At 39.5% G+C, this 25,429-nt stretch overlaps 1 long non-coding RNA gene across 2 annotated transcripts in view; it reads right to left on the bottom strand.

Annotated features, from left to right (window-relative positions):
• Window positions 1-3,329: 3,329 nt before the first annotated feature.
• Window positions 3,330-25,429, bottom strand: part of LOC116751491 — a 156,772-nt gene continuing 134,672 nt past the window's right edge. For both annotated transcript variants that reach the window (XR_004349274.1, XR_004349273.1), the window contains one exon: window positions 3,330-3,974. This is a non-coding gene — a long non-coding RNA (uncharacterized LOC116751491). The remainder of the gene's footprint in view (window positions 3,975-25,429) is intronic.

The raw sequence follows: 25,429 nt of genomic DNA, 5'->3' as shown, positions 1-25,429 counted from the left end.
TACTCACACACCACACCGTTCCAAGCGCCCGTCCCCACCCTTTGCTCCCTGCCACGTGCATCTCCTTAGAGGCTATTACGGCTGCACATCTGTGTGAGAAGTGTGCTCAATCTGACATCTGACATTCCACTGCTGCTCAGTGCTGCAGAGGCCTTTGTTAGGTAAAATACTGTTGTCGAGCCTAACAAGCAGGTCACGCAATTTGCTGGACACTGCAGCAGAGAACAGCCCAGGATGAATTGCTTCAGCTTCAAACAATGCCCAGTTCCATACTGGAATACATATGTACTTCTTTCATTGTGCCGCACTACAAAAAGTCATGACATTTTGTTTTTTTAAGGCTTTAATTAAAAAAAAAATGTTTCTAGGGTTAGGCTACCACAAAATAGCATTCTTTGTTGTATTAGGATAACTACTGTCTTATGGCTAAAGGAAACGGCATGAAGTGCTTTAATTGGTCATTTGTGGTTTAAATCCCATTTATGTTTTACCAGAAAGCACAGTGAGAGGAAAGGCACTAGCTACTATTTTAGCTGACTGTTTGGTGTACTTAAAGGGGTGGTCAAAACCAGGACATTTAGGAGAAAGATTCTCACTTCGTATTTCCACAAAGTAAACAGCCCTTGATGGAAAGAAATATGAGAACTCATTAATAAGCATATGCCAAGCAGGAAGAAAAGTCTTTTTAACCAGACCAAGCCAAATGAATCAGATCCAGAACATGTTTCAGTGAAGTAAAAAATTAAGGAGAAGCAAATCACTGCCATTTCAGCTCAACAAACAGCTTTCCATGGCCCATCACCTTCCTCACTCCTAACCTCTCCCTCTCTCTCACACACACACACACTTCAGGGAAATAAACAGTAATAGGGAGCAGTTCAAATGCTATTTGTGGCATTCTGACACAATACAGAGTGCACACCCCTGATGTGCAAGCAGGATTCTCTTCCCCTCTGTGCAGAACATGCATTCTGAGCCTATTATGTGTATAAACAATGGCATATGTAATTACCTTTCTAGGGTGGCAATTATTCCTCAGAATCAACAACCAGACTTAAAGCATATTCCCCCAGAAGACATTTGGGGATCAATTCTGGGTCAGTTACATCTGGCTTTGTTTTATCACATGGTGTCAGGCTATGTTAAAAAAAAGAAAGTTTACCAAAAAAAAAAAAAGATTATGAGGTAAAGGCTAAAGGTTTGGCTCAAATTGGTTTCTTTCCAACTTTGCTTTCTCCCAATTGCTCTGCCCTCCCCCATTCTCAAAACAACTGTGATTTGCTGGGTTTTATCCATTAGACAGTTTGCTGTTCAGTAATAACTAAATGCAATGAATCTAGACTATGACCAGATTTGAACTGTCCCCCACCCCCAGGCAGTGGGAATTTCCCCTGGGATGCAGCAGAGGGTAGGGGTTAATAGTTCAGGCTTTGGAATCTAAAAGATCTGGACTTAGATTCCCCATGACTTAAGATACACATCTGTGCAATGGATAATACCCACTTCAAATGGCTGCTGTGTGGTTTAAATGAGATAATTAAGAGGCTCTGTGAAAAGCACTGAGCTCAGCACCTGGCGCATCATGAGTACGCACTGAATAGAATCATTGCTCTTCTATTGATGGACAACCCAGAGGAGGTGAAGCCGAGCAGCCCCGCCCCTGTGCAGGGGAAGCAGAGTGGATGTTGGTATGAATGACAGGGCTGAACTGGTGAATCCAAGACACCAATTAAGAGGACCAGTGAACTAGACAATATATGAAGTATCCAGCTGATTTGGACTCATTCTAAGTACACTGAGGTAAACTACAAACTAATAGAGGTGCTACTCTGTTAGCAAGACCCCTCTGTCCTTTACAGAGCCTTACGAACCACAGATGAAAAAAGCTACTTTACATGCCTTGATCACCAAATATTTACTGAACACTTATCTACTATGCACCAGGCACTGTCCTAGGTACCAGGAATACAGAGGTTGTCCCCCTAAAAAATCTCCCAGAACAGTAAATAGATATCTACAATTTAGTACACTACAGGTTCATAACTCAGACTTCCTGGAAGCTACTTCATGCAAACTGAAAGTAACATAACCAATATCCAGTATCACCATCAGGAGTTTGGGGGTGGGGCAATGCATCCTATTAAGGATGAATCATATAATTAAAGTCATTGGTCAAATTAGAGTTATTCCTTACTGAGGAGCAAAATAAAAGTTTTTAGAAATTAAATAAAAAGGAATGATTTGAGAATTCTCAACAAATTCTTTAGGGAGCCATATAATGCTCCATTCAAAGAACACTTTATATCCATTTTATAGGGAGCAACGTTGTTTATAAATGAGAGAAACAGCACTGACACAGTTCATTTCTCAAACAGCACATAGTGCTATTGGCAGTATGTACTGGCAGCTTAATTAAGAAGTCTGTTGATGATGTTAAAAAAAAAAAAAAAAGCTGGCACATTTTCAATTCAAATGTGGACACTACTCAAGACAAAGACATGTCTATTGTTGGCTCATACATACTAAAGTGTGTCACAGACACCATGTCTACAGTCATATTAGCATCTTAACACTGGAAAACTCATGACTTATTCCCAGATCAGAAGTAATTTTTTGCAAAAATTGTATAGTCATCCAACTTATAGAATACAGACAACACAATGAACACTGAAATAGCCAAATTTTCATACAGAGCCTTTGCTCAGGTCTCTTTTGCTCCTTCCCTGCCCTTTCTTGGGTCCATGAACAACACCCTCAATCTTGAGGCAAACCTTTCCCCTCTCCATGCTAGTAACTCACTTGGAGTGGCAGGCCCCTAGGGCATTGAAGGCAGAGGCCTATAGAGACAACAGATTTAATTTACCTCCCTACTTTCCAAGAAATGTACAAACACAATATATTTCTTCAATATACAATCTACACCTAAGGGGGAAAAAGGATTTATACAAATTTGCTCCAACTATAATGTATTAATATCTCTAAAGTCTCCTGAATGTACATGGAATCAATAAAATGGGTCCTAACTATCAGAAGTCCAAAAAACATGGAATTAAGATGTCCTGACTTGCCCACATTAGGAATTTTGTTTTGTTCTGTTTTGTATTAAAGAGATTTAAAATACTTACAGAATATACTTTTCCATTTGTTTCCTGTTTTAGAGACATGCTGAAGAGCAGAAGACCAAACAACAAAAAAAAAATGTATGCCCTGAAACTGACTGTAAATCCACTGAAGGCAGGGACCACATCTTATTTGTCTCCTAATTTTCCCTCCCCTGTTTTGTACAGTGGTTCACACATAGTAAGTACTCAATTAAGTTGAAAAGGCAATGCATGTTTCAATTCACTTTAATTTGGAGGGGTTGCACTGATTTAAGAAAAAGCTGAGATAAAAAGGAGAGGTTCAACTTTTCCTGATTTCTGGCTGGTGAGGCACACTGTCTTGAAAAATTCCTTTGGCGAAGCTTGCATAACACTGGCATCATTAACTGCTGGTCACTCACTGTGGCATTCTATCTATCTATCTATCTATCTATCTATTCATTATTTATGGCTACGTTGCATCTTCACTGCTGCATATGGGCTTTCTCTAGTTGTGGCAAGCAGGGCTACTCTTCATTGAGGTACATGGGCTTCTCATTGCGGTGGCTTCTCTTGTTGTGGAGCACGGGCTCTAGGCGTGCAGGCTCAGTAGTCGTGGCTCATGGGCTTAGTTGCTCTGTGGCATGTGGGATCTCCCAGACCAGGGATTGAACCATGTCCCCTGCATTGGCAGGTGGATTCGTAACCACTGGGCCACCAGGGAAGTCCTTCACCGTGGCATTCTTAATGTCTTGATTTGTTTCCATTTTTGCTGACGGTAACAAGATGATTCTCCAACAGTTGCCTTTCCAACAAGAAAATGTGAAAGGTGATCTGAAGCCAGTATTCAGCGAAGCAGGTATTCAGTCTATCTCCATCCTACAGACAGTACACCTGTGAACAAAATGGAAACAAATTATTAACCTAAGCCTTTTGAAGAACAACTTTTCAGAAGTACAATGGTTGGTCTTTTATTGATCGCTAAAATTATTTAGCTCAACATTTCAAAAACACAACCAGAATCTTTTATGGTGATAATGCTGTTTAAAGTTTTCTTTCTTTACCTTAAATAATGACTTTGAAATCCATGCCACCCCCAGGCACAAATCCAAGCCTAATAAAATCAGAAATACCACATATCTGTGCATTTTGAAAACAAAGGTTCCTTCCCTACCCAGGTAGAGATTCTGTGTGTTTTCCCTTGCCTTGATAAACAGGAATAAAACCCCTCATGAGATTCTGAGCCCTATCCCTTCGTGAACAGCAAAGTTCCTGCTTACGTCCCATCAGGTAGCACCAAAGTGTCTGGCTGGGAAACAACAGCTGCAGATAGAGAAGCCCACTGTGAAGCAATTTGGGCAGGCAGGAGCACACTTTCTCCAGCAAAGGCTCTGAATGAACCAGGTGGGTAAAAGAAGAATGCGTGAACACTTCAAAATCAGCTCCATGGCAAATGCCACATGAGAGGAGCCTGGAAGGATCCAGGTGGGTCCCACCTTAGGCTTTTCAGTCATACCCATGCACATGTATATTAGTAACACAATCTTAGACCAGGAAAGAAAGACATCTTTGCAAGAAACATTTTTACTCATTTACATGCTCATGGGCTACTGTCTCTCTGAGATGTCCCACTGAAGTGGGATATAAAGCAAACCAATACTCAAGTAAGATTAGCCTTAACACAATTTATTAACTAATTTATTTATTTGGGTTTCTAAAAATTGGTCAAAAGTAATTGCATATATGTTTAAAACACCTTTCAGCTCATGAGCAAAAATGTCATACTACACGAGCATTTAAAATTCACCTAGAGTCATTTTAGGTTCTTCCTTCTCTATCCATTACATCAAACTTGTCACTGAAGGCTTTTACTTCTTAATGTGAAATGTCTTTTGCAGACCCCTTTTCTTCTGAATTGCTACTAAAATTCCCTGCTTTGTCAGGCCTTATTCTCCTCAGCCTGGACTATGACAGCCTCCCAGCTATGCCAAGGTCTCCTCCACTGCAGTCTCAACTCCTTCCAAGTGATGCTACTTCCACTGGGCCTCCACTTTAGCCATTCATTCCAAGATCCCTCTGAGCTAGGACCCCTGAAATCTCCATTTAAGAGGTTTAGTATAGCTGTGACCTTCAGCCCATCATCAAGCAGGCAAAAGAGAAGCAAACTCAGCCCCTTTTTGGCCACAATGCACTGAATTGCAGAGTTTACTCTAAACTGCTTCATCATTTTTCCCTTTGTTTCCCTACCAACCCCAGACATGCTGGCCCAATCTTCAAAACTGCTTCTGTCACCTAAAGGGGTGGGATAGGGAGGGTGGGAGGGAAGAGGGAGGAGATATGGGGACGTATGTATATGTATAGCTGATTCACTTTGTTATAAAGCAGAAACTAACACACCATTGTAAAGCAAACATACTCCAATAAAGATGTTTAAAAAAACAAAAAACAAAACACCTGCTTCTGCACTGACTAGCTTTCCCATTTCCAACAAGGCTTTGTGCCTTGCCCAGAACCCAAATATTCTTGATGAGGACCCTGATACAGCTTTTCCCCAGATTCTATTTCAGGACTCCAGCCAATGGCTGGGATACGGCTGTGAATAGATTGTCCACTGCCATACCACCATTCCTGACTCCGAATCTCACCGGCTGTCTACATTCTAGTTGCCCAAATCTCCTGCTGAATTGCATTTCCTCAGATCCAACAGCTTCCCTGAACCAATCCCAAGATCATCACATCCTCCTGGTCTCTGAGGACTGACTGCTGGCTAACCCTAGTGCAGCCAGGCTCCCAGACCCTGATACACCTAGTCTTCACTTCCTGCTGTTTCCTGGCAATCTATGCATAGGAGCCCTCTTTTCTCAGCCTAGACAAGTACTAACACTATAATGTTTTTATAACACCTATCTTCTTATTCATTAATTCAATTAATCAGTCATTTATTAATTTATACTCACTTCATTGCATAAAAAAATAACGAGGTTAATACTAACTTAGTTTAAAAAAACAAAACGTTACATGATTACCTGTAGCCTAACCACAGCCTGATTTCTGAAGTTTTCCACTTCATTTCCTAGTCTCCAACATGAAGTCTCTGCTTCAGGCATACAACTCTACTGACCTCTAAGCTCATTCTGAATCTTTGTTCACCCCCTCTTTTCTTCCTTCTTAATTAGCTCCTTTCATCCTTTGGCATCTCACTCATGACATGATCTAAGAAGTCTTCCCCAAGAAACAAATCCACTTTACCTTTCCCTTATCTGGATTCCTCTGGAATAATCAATATCACACTGTTTAAGTGCTTGGTTTTCACTAAATGTTTCATATACATTAGCTTCCCAGACAGACTGTTAGTCTTTGAGAACTGGAAAAAAGGCCATGTCTTGTAGTTGTTATGGTGCCTCCAAAGTACTTGATGTTGACCTCTAACAGGAGGGCAAAGCTCCACTTCTACCCTTACTCCACTCCCCAGCCCCACAGCCATGGAGGAAAAGAGACCAGGTAACTGAATCAAGTTACTGGATTCAACTAAACTTCTTAAAAGGAGGTGGAGCTTTTGGTGTATTGAGAGGAAAATTTAAAGTTTTAACCTGTAGGCTTCTGTGTTTTCTTTGGAGTTGTCTCTTGGGGTTCTCACTCTCTTTGGACTGCTTCTCTCTATTTCCATGTGGCCAATGAGGCAAAAGAGGTCTGGAACTACCTCCCACTTCAGACATGCTCCTCAACTACCATCTACCCCCAACCCAGATAAAGCCTAGGGTGGAATAATTAGACCAGCTCTAACTTAAACCTTTCCTTTCTTTTTTTCTTCTGCCTCATCTAGCCACTAGTGAAATATGATCTAAAGAGCTGGACCCAGGAGTAAGGGACCAAGGAGGCTTATCTGTGTGCAAGACACAATATTTCCAAGCAGCTCCATAATGGTAGCTGAGCTCATCAGAAACTGAATTAGGTTTGAGGGAGAGGTGAGGGGGTAGGGCAGCACCCAGGTAATAAATAAGAATATATGTGTATGTACTTGAGGTCTAACCTATGTTTATCTCCTCCCACCGCTTGTAGCCCCAGGGGATACCTGGATAAAATTCTGTGGGTCCATCTCAACATAAGTACTAACCTAAGTATATGCTGAATAAATACTTGTTAATTTATTTTTCTATAGTAAATGTCTAATAGACCAAGAATTTTAGGAAATTTTGAAGTTCTGGGTCAGAGTTTTTTATGATTTATGTATTAAATACCTGCCTGACTCAAAAGCTTAAAGTAATTTTTTTTTTCTATAAATCCATTTCTCTACGAACACAGGTCTTACAACAAAGATCTCTGAGTCTGAGATCTTTTTGAGAGTGAGGATGCAAGCAAGACAGATCCTGGGGGTTTTACAAGGCTTTCTGCCAAAGATTAAAGCAAGTGGGCTTCTTCTATTGTGAAATTTTGTATTAGCACTTACAGATGACCAAAGTCCACTGTAGAATCATGTAATATTCATATCTCATGTATTTTGAATATTTAAACATATCACATACACACACTATATATGTGCATATATACATAACCTTGATATATACTACTTGGAAAGAAATGGAAAATGGATGCAGGCGTATTCCAAAGTCATGAGATCATTTGTCACTTGTCCAAGTCTGAAACAATGCTCTTAACTGGCATATGATACAGAGACTGCCAATTGTCCCCTAATACCCATTCTCCCCTTTTTCCTTTATTAATAGAACTCCTGAATGTTGAAAGGTATATGACCATAAAAATTATATTTTCAAGTCTTCTTGGCAGCTAGGTATGGCTAGTAGGGTGTGAGCAGAAGTTAGGGGTGCAACATCTAAGGAATGCCTTTAAAGACGATGCTTATAAATCTTCAGACATATGAATGAAGCTAACAAACAGGGATAGCAGAATAGTAAGATAGAAGCTTATTTCTTCCTTACTCAACAGTCTACGCATAAGCAGTCCAAAGCTGATGTGGCTGATACAGCACCTCCAGTGTCAGGGAGCTCCTTCTAGCTTGTTTAAGCTACTATATTTCAGTATAGGTTAGGCTGCTATAACAAATACAGCACTATAATTCTATCTCTGCCACATACTAGCTATCCACCCTTGGGCAAATTATGAACTTGTTGCTAACATGAGGGTGTGTCTTTTTTTTTTTTCCTTCCCATTATATCCCCCACTTCTAGCACTGTTTGCATACAGTAAGCATTCAATAAAAATTAGTTATTACTGCTATACCTGCTGTTATGCCAAATCCAGACAAATAATGCCATACCTTAACAACTAACCATTAGATACTTCCAGTAAAAATCTGAAATAATACAACTAATCAACATGGTGTACATTACAGTGATCACATCTTCTGACCCAAACTTAGAAAACATGGTCTGACAAAAGGTTTTTTTCTGACTTGTGAATTTAGTATTATGAAAATTTGTATATGCTAAACCACTGGTAGTCAACTTAATAAACTGACTTGACTTTTCTACAATTACCTGCTTAAATTGGCCAGCCCTGGAAAGTCAAGCCATATAGCCCCAAGAGTATTATTGGTTCTGTCCCCTCTAGTTTTTATTACGAAGTTCCACTGCGCATGCATATGATGCACACAAAAAAACCCTGATTACTCATTTATGGTTGTGAATTTGTATTGTAATAGGTCAGAATCTCCAAAAAATAATTCTTATATTTTTCCCAAGGAAGAAGAACACTTCCTGCTTCTACAAAAATAGCATGGATGAGAGTTTTCAGTAAAATACATTTCTCCTATTGACGAGCATTTAATACACACACACACACACACACACACACACGCACGCACCCCTGGCTGCTTGGATTTCACCACAAGTGGTACCATTTGCCAGTCATCGAAGTAATTCAGTCTGATCTGTTGAGGTGATGGATTCTGACAACCTACGTAAGCCTGTCATTAAGGGGAGGATAGATTATAGTCTCCATTCAGGACATTATAGTGCTTACATTTCTCATCCATACAGCCTATGAAACATAAGGGGAAAGCAAGAAGATGGAAATAAAGTTGAACAAGGACTTACTGCTTCTCTCGCCAATGAATGATATGAGCAGATCACCAGTCCACACTTTCTACTACGTATATATAAAGTTCTATTTCTTTCTGGCTAATATAAAGACCTTTGACAAAGAACATAAAGATTATGCACAAAAGTGACTATTCAGTAATTTAAATCTACCTTGAGACCTTGTGCTTCCACTTTTAAAATATTATTTTTTCCTCTTTCACCCTATGTATTCAGCCATTTTGCTTCTCTATAATTTTCTTACTTACATACTTAAAATTTTCATCTAGAATGGAGATTATATCTCAAATGAAATTCATTAATTAGGTGAACTGAAAAAGACAAGTCTGAATTAATGAAAAGTCTACACTATAGACTATTGTCAAAAAGATCACGATAGGGCTTCCCTGGTGGTGCAGTGGTTGGAAGTCCGCCTGCCGATGCAGGGGACGCGGGTTCGTGCCCTGGTCCGGGAAGATCCCACATGCTGCGGAGCGGCTGGGCCCGTGAGCCATGGTCGCTGAGCCTGCGTGTCCGGAGCCTGTGCTCTGCAATGGAAGAGGACACGACAGAGAGAGGCCCGAGTATGCCAAAAAAAAAAAGATCATGATAATAGCAACAGCTGATGTTTGAGAGTTTACAACATGAAAATCACTGGGCTGAACACTTTACAAGCATTATCTCATTGAATCCTTTTACAAAAGTCCTGGAGCAGGTATTACCACCCCATTTTTACAAATTAGAAAACAAAACCTGAGAGATATTAAGTAACTTGCCTAAGGCCACATAGCTAATGAGTGATAGAACTACTTTCAAACCTTAGTTTGTCTGACTCCACCACAGTTCATGTTCTTTACCACCACACCAAACTGCTGGGGTTTTCCTTTAATCAATTATAATAATAAAGCAATATCTCAGATTAACAAAACTCTGAAGTGCCGAGGAAACCTGCCTTACTTAAAAAAATAAGAAGTATTTGAAATTAGCTGACCAATTATTTTAGCTTGGTAATAATTATCTGCCATTTATGAAGTACATACCAGGCACTTTGTATTAAATCTAACCCTCACAGCAACCCCATAAATTAGATAAATGTCTGCATTTTATAGATGAGGGAAAAGATACTCAGAGAAGCTAAGTAAAATTTGTCTAAGGTCACAAAACTAGTATGTGGCACAGTCTTTGCACTCTGCCATCTCCACACTACCTTATTACCTCTCCAGCAAGGCCTTTCTCTAGAGTGCTGGAAAAGGCTGCTTTTAAAAGAGTGCCATTCCCCTGTGATTATATGTATACTATTTATTAGCTCAGCAAAGCTTTAGTTCAGAGACAATGCAAAAGTAAACTTTAACCCAGGCCCTGCCCTCATTATCATAAATTCCAAATTTAGTGAGGTCCATGTTAATGGGTTTTACTGTATATAGAAGAGAGTTTAATAGTCACTTAGCCCTGCTCTATCTCCATTAACAAATCTAAAAAGCCACACAAAGGTGAAGGAAGGAAGAACAATGACCTCAAAACTAAAACAGATAAGAAGTGCCTGTAATTAGCACTCTAGAAAAAAGTCATGATACATAGCATATGCCAACACCACAATACAGTACATATGCCAATATGTAACAACAAGTGCAACCCTACAAGTGTAAGTGCTCTATTCATCAATTAAAGAAAATTAATCCTAATCAGATGTTCATATTAAGGAATACAGCCATAGCAAATCAGCAATAATAATTAAAAGTCCATTTCAAATCTCTTTGGTGAGTGGTGAAATGATCTGACATAGCCAGGCTGCCTCATCCTTTTTGCAGAGTTGTATAAATGTGCAATTAGGTGAAAATTCCTATCTGTTTAACATGGTCGTCTTTACTACTTACGCTGCAGTTGTTTCTAATGAAGACATGCTTCCATGTGCACCCCAAGTGGGAAAAATGTATAAGTTGTAACAGTCAAGAACATGTCCGCTCTGAGAGACAAGTCCATAATACACAGGGTTTTGCCACAGAGGTCATCACGGTGTTGCAAAGATTTTAAACAAATCGTACCTGCTTTGGAGGGGGCTACCTGAAACAGTCAGGAACCCACAGCTCTGTCACGTTACATCGTGTTTTATTTCTTTTCTTTAGGTCAGCTTGTAAATGAGCTGCCACGTGCCTCTCTGCAAGGGAAATAGCCTTGGGACACAAGTGAAACAATCCAGGTGAAGGGCAGCCCAACTATGTGTTCAGGTATGATGCACTGTGGGGTAGGTGGTGGAATCAGATTTAAGATCATGTGTAGTCTGGCTAGACTCTCAACAGGTCACCTGCTTCCTAGTGATAGAGCCAAGGCTTAAAGTTGGGGCCCGTTAGCTGAGGGCCATCTTAAGGGATAGGTTTGCAATCTCGGACACCCAGAGTGAACTAACCTCCCATTGCTACTCTACATGAAGTACAAGGTACTAACTTCCCTACTATAAGAATGTTAATTGATCCAACTATCTGAAACTGCCATAACTCTGATAATCCTGCATCTTGTGTTGCTTGACTGGCGTGCAAACCAGGCTCACCGAAGTGTATATTACTTTAGGATTCTGTCTTTCACTTTCACTTCCAACTCACTCAGCCACAGCATCATAACTATTACTGTTTCTTTTACAGTTGATTTCAAGTCATTGTAAGGTATTCCTGAAAAAGAACATGGAGTCTCATTCTCTGAATTTTTCAAAGTCAGAGTGAGAAGAAAACATCCTTCCCTGTGAGCGTGGGATAAACTCTGAATTCTCTCAGAATCCTTCCCAACCTGAGTCTCTGATTGTTATTAATCAATTAAATCTTAAGAGATACCCAGCAAGTCCACTTCTAGAAATCTTTCCTACAGAAATACTAGTACAAGTTTATAAAAATAAAAACACTACCATGTTCATTACAACATTGCTTTTAATCGCAAAAATGTGAAATGATCTAAATGGCCAGCAGTTGAAGAATGGTTTATTAAGGACCATCCAAACCAAAGAACACCATGCAGCCATTAAAAATAATAAGATATGTCTTGAGAAAAGGAATATTTCCTGCCATATCAGTAAACAAAGGATGTCACACTCATCAGCGATTGCAGTCCTCCAACATGAGCCCGTGAGCCCTGAGGAAACTCAGGAAGAAAAGAATACCTGCCATCTAGCAGCCATCAGACTGTAGCCACTGCCTACCGTGGACCCTGAGGAAACTCAGAATGTGAAAACACAGGATACAGTCCCCAGAGAACTGAGGTGCATATCAAAGGAATGATTTCAGTGAGCCCAGACTCTTGCATCTTCCCATACAAAGAAAAGCGCTAAATTCCTTAACTTGGGACATCTGCTTTTCTTTAATTTACAATAATCTTTTGATGTTCCTGACTACCTGCCCTTTGTTACAAAACTTCTGTGTAACCTGGCTCCCCCATTGCCTCCTCGGAGCAGTTCTCTCAGGGTTACTGGAAATGCTGCCTCCCGGGCTTGAAGTCCTAAAAATTCCCACTGAATAAAACATAACTCTCAACTTTTAGGTTGTGAACAATTTTTTAAGTCCACAGTCTCTTTTGACAGGAAAAGGAGTTCAGTGAAAAAAGGAAAACGCAGAACAAAACATATAGTCTGTTACCATTTGGGGAGAAAATACAACTGTGTATGTATATAAATAAATATATATATGGAGAATATGGAGATATATGAAACAAAAAGATCTGTTTTAGAGAGCTGTAAGTATAAATATATAGCTATGTATATTTCTGTTATGTGACATTCAGGTAGAAATATTTCTATTATATACTTATATATATACACATTTGCACATGCATAGAAAAATCAGGAAGAATAAGTCAGCTTGGGCTGCAATAAGAAATACCATGAACTGGGTGACTGAAACAACATTTATTTCTCATAGTTTTGGAGGCTGGGAAGTCCAAGATCAAAGTACTAGTAGATTTGGTTCTTGGTGAGGGCCTGCTTCCTGGCTTATAGACAGCCACCTTTTTGCTACATCCTTACAAAGTGGGGAAAGAGAGAGAGACAGAGGAACCAAGCCTCTGGAAAGTGAGATCGGGAAAGGAGGACTTTAACTTTTTACTCGTACACATTGTTGTATTTATTTAGATTTCTAAGCAATTCCCCAACACTGAGACACCCTTCCTCTCCTGCATTCCAAACAAGTTTAGAAGTAATACAAAAATAAAACAGATGAGAGGCTAGAATATAACCTTTCTTACTTACTGATTGAGACCAGGGTGAAGGAAGTAGCTTAGTGTGAAAGCCGAAACAAGCCTAGCTGTCTAAACTACAGAATCAGGCCATCTCCACAAGCCAAGCCAGTGCTGGGCTGGGGTGGGCTCCCAGCCTCAGGAAGAATGTGGCTCTCAGTAAGCAGGACCTTCTACAGCTAGAAGGAGGGTGGCAGTAAGCTGAGCTGGCTCACTTACTTACTCCAAATGTACCCATTAGGTAAGTTGCTCTCCTTCTAGAGCAGAGTGAGAAAAGTGGTCTGTTAAGAAGGAGTATAATCTTTGTCTGAGAAAGTAGTAGTGGTGGTGGCTCAATCTACCTTGCAATAGGTTAAAGAGTAAATGGTGAGAATCCAGAAGCAAGAAAGTAGACAAGTCAGGAAGAACTGAAAGAAAGGAAACAGAGTAGGGAATTTAGGAATGGGTTGTTTTTATTTTTTAAGGACGAAGCCAACAAAATGTCAAACGTGGAAAGTAGACGACTCAAAATAATTTACAGCAAGAATCTAAGCACAGTGGTGGAATCATGGACACAAGTGAAGTTGGATGCCTCTTACTGAGACATAAATAAAAGGGAAGAAAGAGGAAAAGCCACAGTGATTTGATGCACAGTTGAAGGAAAAAATTGAGTTCATATCACAGGATCAGCTTTATAAAAAGGTAGATAGATACTAGGGCTACAGCCAGACAACAAAACTAAACTTGCAAACTGCCACAGGACTGGTTATATACTAAAGTCATGACAAAACTCAGAAGAACCAAGACCTACCTGTAAATGTTTTATCATACTATGAAACCTCTGAGAAATTATGTGATCTATTATTTACAAGACACTGCTTAGATTACATTGATGTTTATATACTCTATATCATTCAACATCATGCATCATAATATTACTGATTCACGTGCTCCTTTGTCCCAGGGAACACTAGGGAATAAAGGTTTTGATGAATAACAATGGTTTAAGCTTGACCAGCCCCATGCAATTTTTCACTGCAATTCTGGCTACCATTACACTATATTCCCCAAATCACAGCGCAGTATAAAGTAAAATGAAACAGACCAAAGAAACTGGTGGAAAGATTCATAGTCTAAAAGTCTGGCTCCATACTTTTAACTGATAGAGACTAAAATTTCTGCACTGGAAAAAGTTTCTGTTTTCACTGATCTATTTTCATGCCATGGTTTCAGTGGCCACAAAAGTCCTTCTGGTAAACAGATTCTTCTGGTAAACAGTTTTCTGTGAGTTTAAAAAAAGATGGAAAAGCTTTATATCTTTCAACAATCCCCAAAGTTATATCCTTCATCAGGTTTTTAAGTTACATTCCTAGTCTCCATACCTCAGTGTGGTTTAATTTTACAACCAGCTGCCCTCTCTTAACTAGCAGTTTTTGACATCATTCAGGTTTTGTAAAATGTGTGCTACAGCCCTTACTTGGGCTTCTCGGCTACTACTAAAGTTATACGGCACTGGTTAAGTGTGGAGGCTGGCACCAGAGAGGATCCATAATGGTGATTATCATGCAAATCAGCCTGCTGCAAGTCCAGCTCCTCCGGAGGACTTCCAGAGCTCGGCTTCCCCCAGTCGCTTCATTGTCTCCAGGATAAAGCGAGCCATCTTAGCTACTAACACTGGACGCAATTGAGATTGGTTCTCCTGACAGAGATTAATGGGCAGCAATGAATCTTTCACTTGGGGTAGAAATATGATTTTATTTAAGAAAATAACCATACATAATTGGGCTGCTGTCATTTTAAATTTTAATGGTGAGAGTAATATGGAGGCTTCTGGAACTTTAAATTACAACTTTCAGAAGCTTCACACTGAATCTTTCAATTATTCTCTGTAAGTACCTTCTCAAAGCATGTGCCACCATGACATTGATATCACAATTCAAATCTAAATTCAAAACTGACTGCAAGGCTATATGAGCTATGTGCTGGCGTGCTGGCTGCCTCATTTTATCTTTGAACATCTGACGAGGCGAATCAGGAGGCACTCTCCCAAAGCCCAGCCAGCTGTTTCCCAAATATTCAAATACCCTGGCATGCAGAAGAACCTTTCAGATTTCCCCACATCAAAATTCGTGAAGACCCCCTATTTTTCCCATTAGTCTCTGGCTCACCTACATCCTTCCACACAGGCCCGCCTGACTCACTCAGCTAAGTGGCCGCTCTTGCTCGCTCGTTCGCTCACTCACCTCTCGGGTTCCCCCACTCCAGCAACTGGATCCAGTGTGCTGCAGAACGGCAGCTAGTTCAGACAAAACCATGGGGGAGATTTTTTCAAGTCTGCATTTCCTTGAAGTGGATCTGAAAGAGGGGCTGAGCTGATATTTGTAGTAGTAGGAAGACAGAGAGCAAAGAGAGTATGTGAATTTTATTTAAAATACATTCATTAGACTGGAGCGAAAATGGAATTGGGAAGACAGTCGCAAGGGAAATGTGAAAAGGCTTCTTCCTCTTACTTTTACTTCGGTGTCTTAACTCCCTTGTTATATACCTATTTTCTTTAATCATTTTAATATTTTTTATCTCCATATTAAAACAAGTGGAAATGAATAATTATTTATAGGTTTAGCTTTAGACTGCTTCAATTACTTTAAAGAGTCCCCTACCTCAGTAAAAACAGTGCCAAATTTACAACCGTAAATAACTAAATCCAGCTGCACTAATGAATCCACAGTAAAAGACAACCGTTATTTCACATTTTAAAGGTCCTGAAGCAATTTTCCTCAGCTGGATGACTTAGAATAGAGGCTATGGACAGCATGTGGGAAGCTTAGGAGGAGAAGGGGACTAAGGTGCCACAGACAACAGCCTCTATCCAAACGGCTGGTCAAATTTCCTGGACACCAAAACCCGGGTTTCCAGCTGGGTGAGGGGTTCTCGATTCCTTCCATAAAACTTGAATCTTTACTTGTTCGTTTCCTGTGATGCATTTACACTTGGACAGAAGGGGCACAGCAGGGATGCTTTCAGGGCACATCTAGAGGGAAGCCAATCTCACAGGAGTCATGGATGCCAGATGTCAAACCAGTGTGTACTGCTGAGCGTGCTCTGAGTATCCCGCATCGGCACCAAATCATGGTCTGAGGAAACTGCTGTCCTGATCTGGTAGAAATTTATGTCATTTTAAGAATAATCACAGAGATAAAAGAAGCTGCTATTATGAATGTAAAAATTACCTGAGAGCCAGACAGGCCAATGACGTTCCTGTTCTGCCAGTCAAGTATATTCACTCCATCAACCCAAACCATCGTAAGACAAACAATTTACTCCTGGGAGCCATAGGTGGTAAAGGTTAGGAGGCCTAAGCGTGGAGTGGCCGTAACAAGGATGCTGACTGACAGTATTTCTTGAAAACAGCCTCAAACATTGTTTTGCACTGAGATCAGGACTATGGTGCCCTAGTGGGCATATATCTAAGTTACTGATCATGGACAGAGAAACAAAATGTTTAAAACCCACATTGATTTTGGAGCCCAAAGCAGTACAATTACATATCCTGTCTGACTTGAATATTTAAGGCTTGTGAAGTGTTTCAAACACAAAACAGTTCTACATAAATCATTTACCCAAACATTTACTGTGCTCCTATTATATGCCAAGTATTATATACTGTGATAAACTAGTTTTGCTTAAAGAATAATCTTCAAACTACTGGATTTCTCTGCAGAATTTAGTACCATGGCTTGTCCCTTCATCTTAAAGTTCCTTCACATATGTAAAAGTTCTCTCCCTCTTAGAGGAGTCTACTTAGCCCGCTCTGTCCCTTTTCACTAATTCCTTTTCCACAGCCCTGTCCTCATCTCCCACTAAATCAAGAAGGAGTGAAGGGTAGTATATCAAAATTGTATGGGGGACATTTTTTAAAACTATACAGGTACTTTCCACCCCCGTTTGAGAATCATTACCTATGTGAATCACTCACTATTTCTATCTGGAGTAAATCATATCCCATAAAAGTTTGGGGATGAAAAAAACAAACAAGAATAAGCTGAAGATCTCTGGACTAAACACTTCCTCTTGATGATATTATCACCTATATGTTGATTTCAAAAATAACATTTTAAGGGAATTCCCTGGAGGTCCAGTGGTTAGAACTCAGCACTTTCACTGCAGTGGCCCGGGTTCAATCCCTGGTGGGGAAACTAAGATCCCACAAGCCACATGGCTCAAAAAAAAATTTTACATGTGCAAATGCCTGGTGGGCCTCTGTTTTCAAATGACCTATTAACTCACACTCAGTAAGTGCAACATTAGATCTATTACCTTTATTTTTTTTCTTCTCTTCCCTTTCTTACTAGCATCCACTCAGTGGATACTTCACATCCCCCATTCCCACCCCACATACAACAAATCTGTTTCCAGACACTCCCTCTTCTTCCTCAAGGATACATCTTAGTTTGTCAACCATGTGCCAGACCCCATCTGGGCCTCTGCAGCAGCCTCCTCAGTCCTCCCTACCAGCAGCCTCTCCACTCCAAATTATTCTCCTCATGGTCCTGAGTCCTACTGATTATAGCAGGAAATCCTAGAATGCAGCACTCAAAATATACAAGATGATTTCTGATACCAAATAGACCAACTTTTTATATTTTTAATAGGTTTAATAAAGAATTAACACATCGAATTGGGATTTTAAGTTAATATTAAGTTTGCATTTAAAGTAAATTGTTGTATAAAAATTGGACAATTTAAATAAAAATCGAACTCCGAGTATGCAGGCATTTTTAAAAATTTGTTTATTTTATTTATTTACTTTTGGCTGCTTTGGTTCTTTGTTGCTGTACGTGGCTTTCTCTAGTTGTGGTGAACGGGGCTACTCTTCACTGCTGTGCGCGAATTTGTCATTGCAGTGGCTTCTCTTGTTGCGGAGCAAGGTCTGTAGGCACGTAGGCTTCAGTAGTTGTGGCACGTGGGCTCAGTAGTTGTGGCTCGTGGGCTCTAGAGTACAGGCTCAGTAGTTGTGGTGCACGGGCCCAGTTGCTCCGCAGCATGTGGGATCTTCCCAGACCAGGGCTCGAACCCGTGTCCCCTGCATTGGCAGGCGGATTCTTAACCACTGCGCCACCAGGGAAGCCTCAGACATTTTTTAAAAGATAAAAGTGGTACATGAGTCAGTGAAGTATTGGGAAGCTTAGTCCTACAAAATAGGTCCAAACTTCTTAACGTGATATTGTAAACGTTACACATCATCTTCAGCTACTTCTTCTTCCTACATTCCTTGCACTTTACTCAGACCTTTTGTGGATTAGCTTAGCTGATACAAAACACCCCAAACCTAATGGGTAAAACATTTTATTTAGTTCATAATTGTGCAACTCAGGTGGGTCAGCCTGTCCAGGCTGACAACAGATTTCCCCAGGACTCTCCCTGTGTCCATGGTCAGTGGTGGATTAGCTGGTAACTAAATAATACAAGATGATCTCACTCACAGGTCTAGTGCTTAGCAGACTATCAGCCAGAGCCTCTGTTCTCCTACAGGTGGCTACTTATCCTTCAGCAGGATAACCTGGGCTCATTCACAATATGATCTCAGGGTTCCAAGTACAGAAGCCCCACTGCACAAGCACTTCTCAAGTCTCTGCTGGTTTCATATTTACTAATGTCCATTGGCCAAAGTCAGTCACATGATCAACCCAAATTCAGTGATGGGGAAACAGACTCCACTTCTTAATGGAAGGATTTTCAGTATCACATTTCCAGGAGTTGGATGCAGGAAAGAGAAGAACTTGTGACCATTTTTACAATCTACCACTCTTACCACATTCCAAACATGCCAGACATATTCACGCATGTGCTCATGCTATTCCCATCACCTGAAATGAATTATCAACCTCCTTCTGTCCTTCTGGCAAATTCTTACTTCTTGTCCTTCAAGGTTCTGCTCAAATACAACATTCCCTGACATCTTCCCTCAAATTAATTATACCTTCGTATGTTTCCATGATCCCTTGTATATGCATCTATTATAGCATTCAGTGAATTGTATTATAGTTACTTATAATGTCTCCCTAACTAAACTGTCTTTGTACCATCAGCATAGTACCTGGCAAAGAACAGGCATTCAATAAATATTCACTAAATTGAATTTAATTGAAAAAAATCAAAACAAAGATTAAAGTCTTCCTCAAATAAGACTACATTTAAAGACTTAAGATGCAACTATACAAAACTGACCTTATGAGTTAGGAGGACTAATTAGATCCACCTCATCTAATTTTAAGGGCACTAGGGCAATGCTCCCAGTCAAAAGCATTTTTCCTGTGGAACTGGCACAAAGCCTGAACTTCCAGCATAGATTATCCTAGGTCCTAAAATGTTTTGCTGTAGTGCAAAGAGCACAGGCTTTGGAGTCTGAAACACTAGGACTCAAAACCTAGCTATTTGTGTGATCCTAACAACTTACTATGTTTCTCTGCACCAGTCTTTTGCAGTAACATATGCAAAGAACCTAGCACAGTGCTTGCCATACACCTCACACACATCAAACCCCGGAGTCTCCTCTTAGAAAAGCAAATGACCTGGGATGGAGTAACCTCAAGCCTTTATCGTTAACATCTGAGAAGAGTGGGGGAAAAAAGGTAAGAAGAATAGTGTGGAAGTAAAGAAAGGGATAATAGCTTAAAAACTTCACAATTTAACTGAGAGCCAGGCCTGTGGCTAGTAATTACACAGTTGCATCAGTATTCAGCGACCCCATGATGGCGAGTAAAAGTCCCCCCCGCCTCCAGAGTATACAGTGACTATATCTGGTGATACAGGACTTAGGAATTTCTGCATAATTTTGCTGGGCATCAATATGGAGTCAACATTTATACATATACTCAGGCAAGACTACTGGGGAAAGAGTTAAGGAAAAATAAGAGTTTTTAAAAATGATGTTACGCTAATCTTTTTAATTCCCTCACGTTTTTCCTTCTACATTTAACAGGGGTAGTTGTGGTAAACAAGATTTTTTTCTCCCAAGGAAACAATTTTTAAGTGAAAAAAATGAAAAGCACATTACAAACACACAATTCTAAACTTCAAATTATATCACTTCTAAGGAAAATGTTACCATTGAAATCAATATAAAGTGAGTTTAGACACACTGAAGTCTTGTTTCAAAGTTAAGCCAAATTTACTACATTTTAATAGAATCTTTAAACCTCCAAAATCCAAGTAGGAACTTGTCTCCTGTAAGAAGTCTCTACAGTTGTCCCTCCTGAGGCTGTTCTCACACCTCAACGGCAACTCTGGAACACTTCTGCACTTAATGTGCACTAGACCAATCTACATTTGTTGATATCTAGCCCTATAAATGAATCTCCACTATTTTCCTGCTTTCTTTCACCCCAGCTTCACTGTAAACTTCCTGGTACCCAGGATTTTCCTAATCCCCCTCTCCCCACTCCCAGCACCCAGACTGTACTCAATAAATATTAATTTATGGCTGGCAAGAAAATGTGTAAGTAGCATTTGCTGATGGTAAACTTACTGGTCCATTCAAGTTCAGATTAAGACCTCTAGAGACCCTAAGAACTGAAAAGTTATGGTGTCCCACACACACAAATCAAAATAATACTAAAGCAGACAGCACAAAACTTACAAATACGTTCAAATTAAAATAACTTATGGTGGCAAAATTTTAGATAAGCTCATCAAAGGCTGAACTCCTCTCATTCTTTCCCCTGTGAGGTGAGTGTATGAGAGAGAGAGAGAGAGAGAGAGAGAGAGAGAGAGAGAGACACAGAGACAGAGACAGAGACAGAGAGAGACAGAGAGAGAGACACAGGGAGAGAGACAGAGAGAGAGACACGGTGGGGGAGGGGGCGGAGAGGGAGAGGGAGGGAGGGAGGGAGAGGGAGGGAGAGAAAGTTGTCTCTGATTTCCTGGTGCTTGGTCTGCCATAGAATACTCCAATTCTTGGTCCACTTCATAAAACTATGTCAGAATATTAATTATGAATATATATGGCTTCACAGCTAGAAAAAGGAATCAGATAATTGCCTAAATCCATATGTATATCAGCTGTTCCCTTGCAAGTGTCCAAATTCTACTACAGATATGTAGCAGGACAGCTTAAAATGAATAGAAACAACATAACATATTGTTTTGCCTGCTGTTACAACTGTATTGTAGTTGTGTACAGAAAAGGAGGTGTAATAAATGATTCTCAGAAATGACTCAGAAGCACAAGTACCTTGCATTTTATTTCATTAGACTCCAATATTTGATAAAAGCAATAAGCACCAAATTATATTTGAATAAACCTTTCATAAATAATGTTTTCACAGTCATCACAAAGTCTAGGATGCAGAGACAAATTGCAAGCCAAAGTAAAACCACCATAGTTTCCTAAAACTATGCAATTAAAACTAAAGTATTTTCACTTATACTGTGATTCTCATATTCATAGTAACAGATATTGGTTAATATTTCCATTAAATTTGAACATTTTATGCTTATATATAATTGTTTCAGCTAAACTTTTTCCACTTTAATATTTTAAAATCTGAATGTGTTCTGTATGAGTTGAATACTTTATTTCAACGTAACAAGTAGACCTTTTATAATGTTTGGATACCTAGGAAAACAGCATAGAGAAATCAGAAAATTCTTGTGAGTGATTATAAAGGTACTTTACTTCTGATTATATAGGCGCCTTAAAACAGGAAGTTTTTAAAACCCTATACTGACGGTAAAATGCAACAAGAATGTAAATTTAGGAATGAAATTGAATAATTTAGTAGCTTGTCATGTGATCAGATATGATTGGTCTTCCCTATGTCCAATTTTTCTTAATTTTATTTATTTATTTATTTATTTTTGCGTTACACAGGCCTCTCACTGCTGTGGCCTCTCCCATCACGGAGCACAGGCTCCAGACGTGCAGGCCCAGCGGCCATGGCCCATGGGCCCAGCCACTCCACGGCATGTGGGATCCTCCCAGACCGGGGCACGAACCCGTGTCCCCTGCATCGGCAGGTGGATTCTCAACCACTGCGTCACCAGGCAAGCCCCTTAATTTTATTTTTTAAACAGCCGGTTCTTGTTAGTTATCTATTTTATACATGTTAGTGTATATATGTCAATCCCAATCTCCCAATTCATCCCACCCCTCCCCCGCTTGCCCCCTTGGTGTCCATGGGTTTGTTCTCTACATTTGTGTCTCTATTTCTGCCTTGCAAACCAGTTCATCTGTACCATTTTTCTAGATTCCACATATATACATTAATATACGATGCTCGTTTTTCTCTTTCTGATTTACTTCAAGCTCTATGACAGTCTCTAGGTCCATCCACATCTCTACAAATGACCCAATTTCATTCCTTTTTATGGCTGAGTAATATTCCATTGTATATATGTACCATATCTTCTTTATCCGTTCATCTGTCAATGGGAATTTAGGTTGTGTCCATGACCTGTCTATTGTAAATAGTGCTGCAGTGAACATTGGGGTGTATGTGTCTTTTTGAATTATGGTTTTCTCTGGGTATATGACACATAGTGGGATTGCTGGGTCATATGGTAATTCTATTTTAGTTACTTAAGGAACCTCTATACTGTTCTCCATAGTGGCTGCATCAATTTACATTCCTACCAACAGTACAAGAGGGTTCCCTTTTCTCCACACCCTCTCCAGCATTTGTTGTTTGTAGATTTTCTGATGATGATGCCCATTCTAACTGGTGTGACGTGATACCTCATTGCAGTTTTGATTTGCATTTCTCTAATAATTAGTGATGTTGAGAAGCTTTTCATGTGCCTCTTGGTCATCTGTATGTCCTCTTTGGAGGTCTATTTAGGTCTTCTGCCCATTTTTTCATTGGGTTATTTGTTTTTTTAATATTGAGCTGCATGAGCTGTTTATATATTTTGGAGATTAATCCTCTGTCCATTGATTCACTTGCAAATATTTTCTCCCATTCTGAGGGTTGTCTTTTCATCTTGTTTATAGTTTCCTTTGCTGTGCAAAAGCTTTTAAGTTTAATTAGGTCCCATTTGATTATTTTTGTTTTCATTTCCATTACTATAAGAGGTGGGTCAAAAAAGATCTTGCTGTGATTTACGTCAAAGAGCGTTCTGCATATGCTTTCCTCTAAGAGATCTATAGTGTCCAGTCTTACATTTAGGTCTTTAATACATTTTGAGTTTATTTTTGTGTATGGTGTTAGGGAGTGTTCTAATTTCATTCATTTACATGTAGCTGTCCCATTTTCCCAGCACCACTTATTGAAGAGGCTGTCTTTTCTCCATTGTATATCCTTGCCTCCTTTGTCAAAGATTAGTTGACCATGGGTGCAGGGGTTTATCTCTGGGCTCTCTAACCTATTCCACTGATATATATTTCTGTTTTTGTGCCAGTATCACATTGTCTTGATTACAGTAGCTTTTTAGTATAGTCTGAAGTTGGGAAGTCTGGTTCCTCCAGCTCCACTTTTTTCCCTCAAGATTGCTTTGGCTATTCGGGGTCTTTTGTGTCTCCATACAAATTTTAAGAATTTTTCTTCTAGTTCTGTAAAAAATGCCATTGGTAATTTGATAGGGATTGCACTGAATCTGTAGATTGCTTTGGGTAGTATAGTGATTTTCACAGTATTGATTCTTCCAATCCAAGAACATGGTGTATCTCTCCATCTGTTTGTATCGTCTTTGATTTCTTTCATCAGTGTCTTACGGTTTTCTGAGTACAGGTCTTTGACCTCCTTAGGTAGGTTTATTCCTAGGTATTTTATTCTTTTTGATGCAATGGTGAATGGGATTGTTTCCTTAATTTCTCTTTCTGATCTTTCGTTGTTAGTGTATAGGAATTCAAGAGATTTCTGTGCATTAGTTGTGTATCCTGAAACTTTACCAAATTCATTGATTAGCTCTAGTAGTTTTCTGGTGGCATCTTTATGATTCTCTATGTATAGTACCATGTCATCTGCAAACAGTGACAGTTTTACTTCTTATTTTCCAATTTGGATTCCTTTTATTTCTTTTTCTTCTCTGACTGCCATGGCTAGGACTTCCAAAACTATGTTGAATAACAGTGGCAAGAGTGGACATCCTTGTCTTGTTACTGATCTTAGAGGAAATGCTTTCAGTTTTTCACCATTGAGAATGGTGTTTGCTGTGGGTTTGTCATATTTGGCCCTTATTATGTTGAGTTAGGTTCCCTGTATGCCCACTTTCTGGAGAGCTTTTATCATAAATGGGTGTTGAATTTTGTGAAAAGCTTTCTCTGCATCTACTGAGATGATCATATGGTTTTTATTCTTCAACTTGTTAATATGGTGTATCACATTGATTGATTTGTGTATATTGAAGAATCCTTGCATCCCTGGAATAAATCCCACTTTATCATGATGTATGATCCTTTTAATGTGTTGCTGGATCCTGTTTGCTAGTATTTTGTTGCGGATTTTTGCATCTATATTCATCAGTGATATTGGTCTGTAGATTTTGTTTTTGGTGGTACCTTTGCCTGCTTTTGGTATCAGGGTGATGGTGGCCCCGTAGAATGAGTTTGGGAGTGTTCTTTCCTCTGCAGTTTTTTGAAAGAGTTTGAGAAGGATGGGTGTTAGCTCTTCTCTAAATATTTGATAGAATTCACCTGTGAAGCCATCTGGTTCTGGACTTTCGTTTGTTGGAACATTATTAATCACAGTTTCAATTTCATTACTTGTGATTGGTCGGTTCGTATTTTCTATTTCTTCCTGGTTCAGTCTTGGAAGGTTATACCTTTCTAAGAATTTGTCCATGTCTTCCAGGTTGTCCATTTTACAGGCATAGAGTTGCTTGTAGTAGTCTCTTAGGATGCTTTGTATTTCTGCATTGTCCATTGTAACTTCTCCTTTTTCATTTCTGATTTTATTAATTTGAGTCCTCACTCTTTTTCTTAATGAGTCTGGCTAGGTTTATCAATTTTGTTTATCTTCTCAAAGAACCAGCTTTTAGTTTTATTGATCTTTGCTATTGTTTTCTTTGTTTCTATTTCATATATTTCTGTTCTGATCTTTATGATTTCTTTCCTTCTACTAACTTTGGGTTTTGTTTTTTCTTCTTTCTCTAGTTCCTTTAGGCGTAAGGTTAAATTGTTTCAGA

The sequence above is a fragment of the Phocoena sinus genome, chromosome 3 (assembly GCF_008692025.1).
Source record: "Phocoena sinus isolate mPhoSin1 chromosome 3, mPhoSin1.pri, whole genome shotgun sequence".
Taxonomy (NCBI): Eukaryota; Metazoa; Chordata; class Mammalia; order Artiodactyla; family Phocoenidae; genus Phocoena; species Phocoena sinus.
This window is presented reverse-complemented; position numbering and strand designations above follow the sequence as displayed.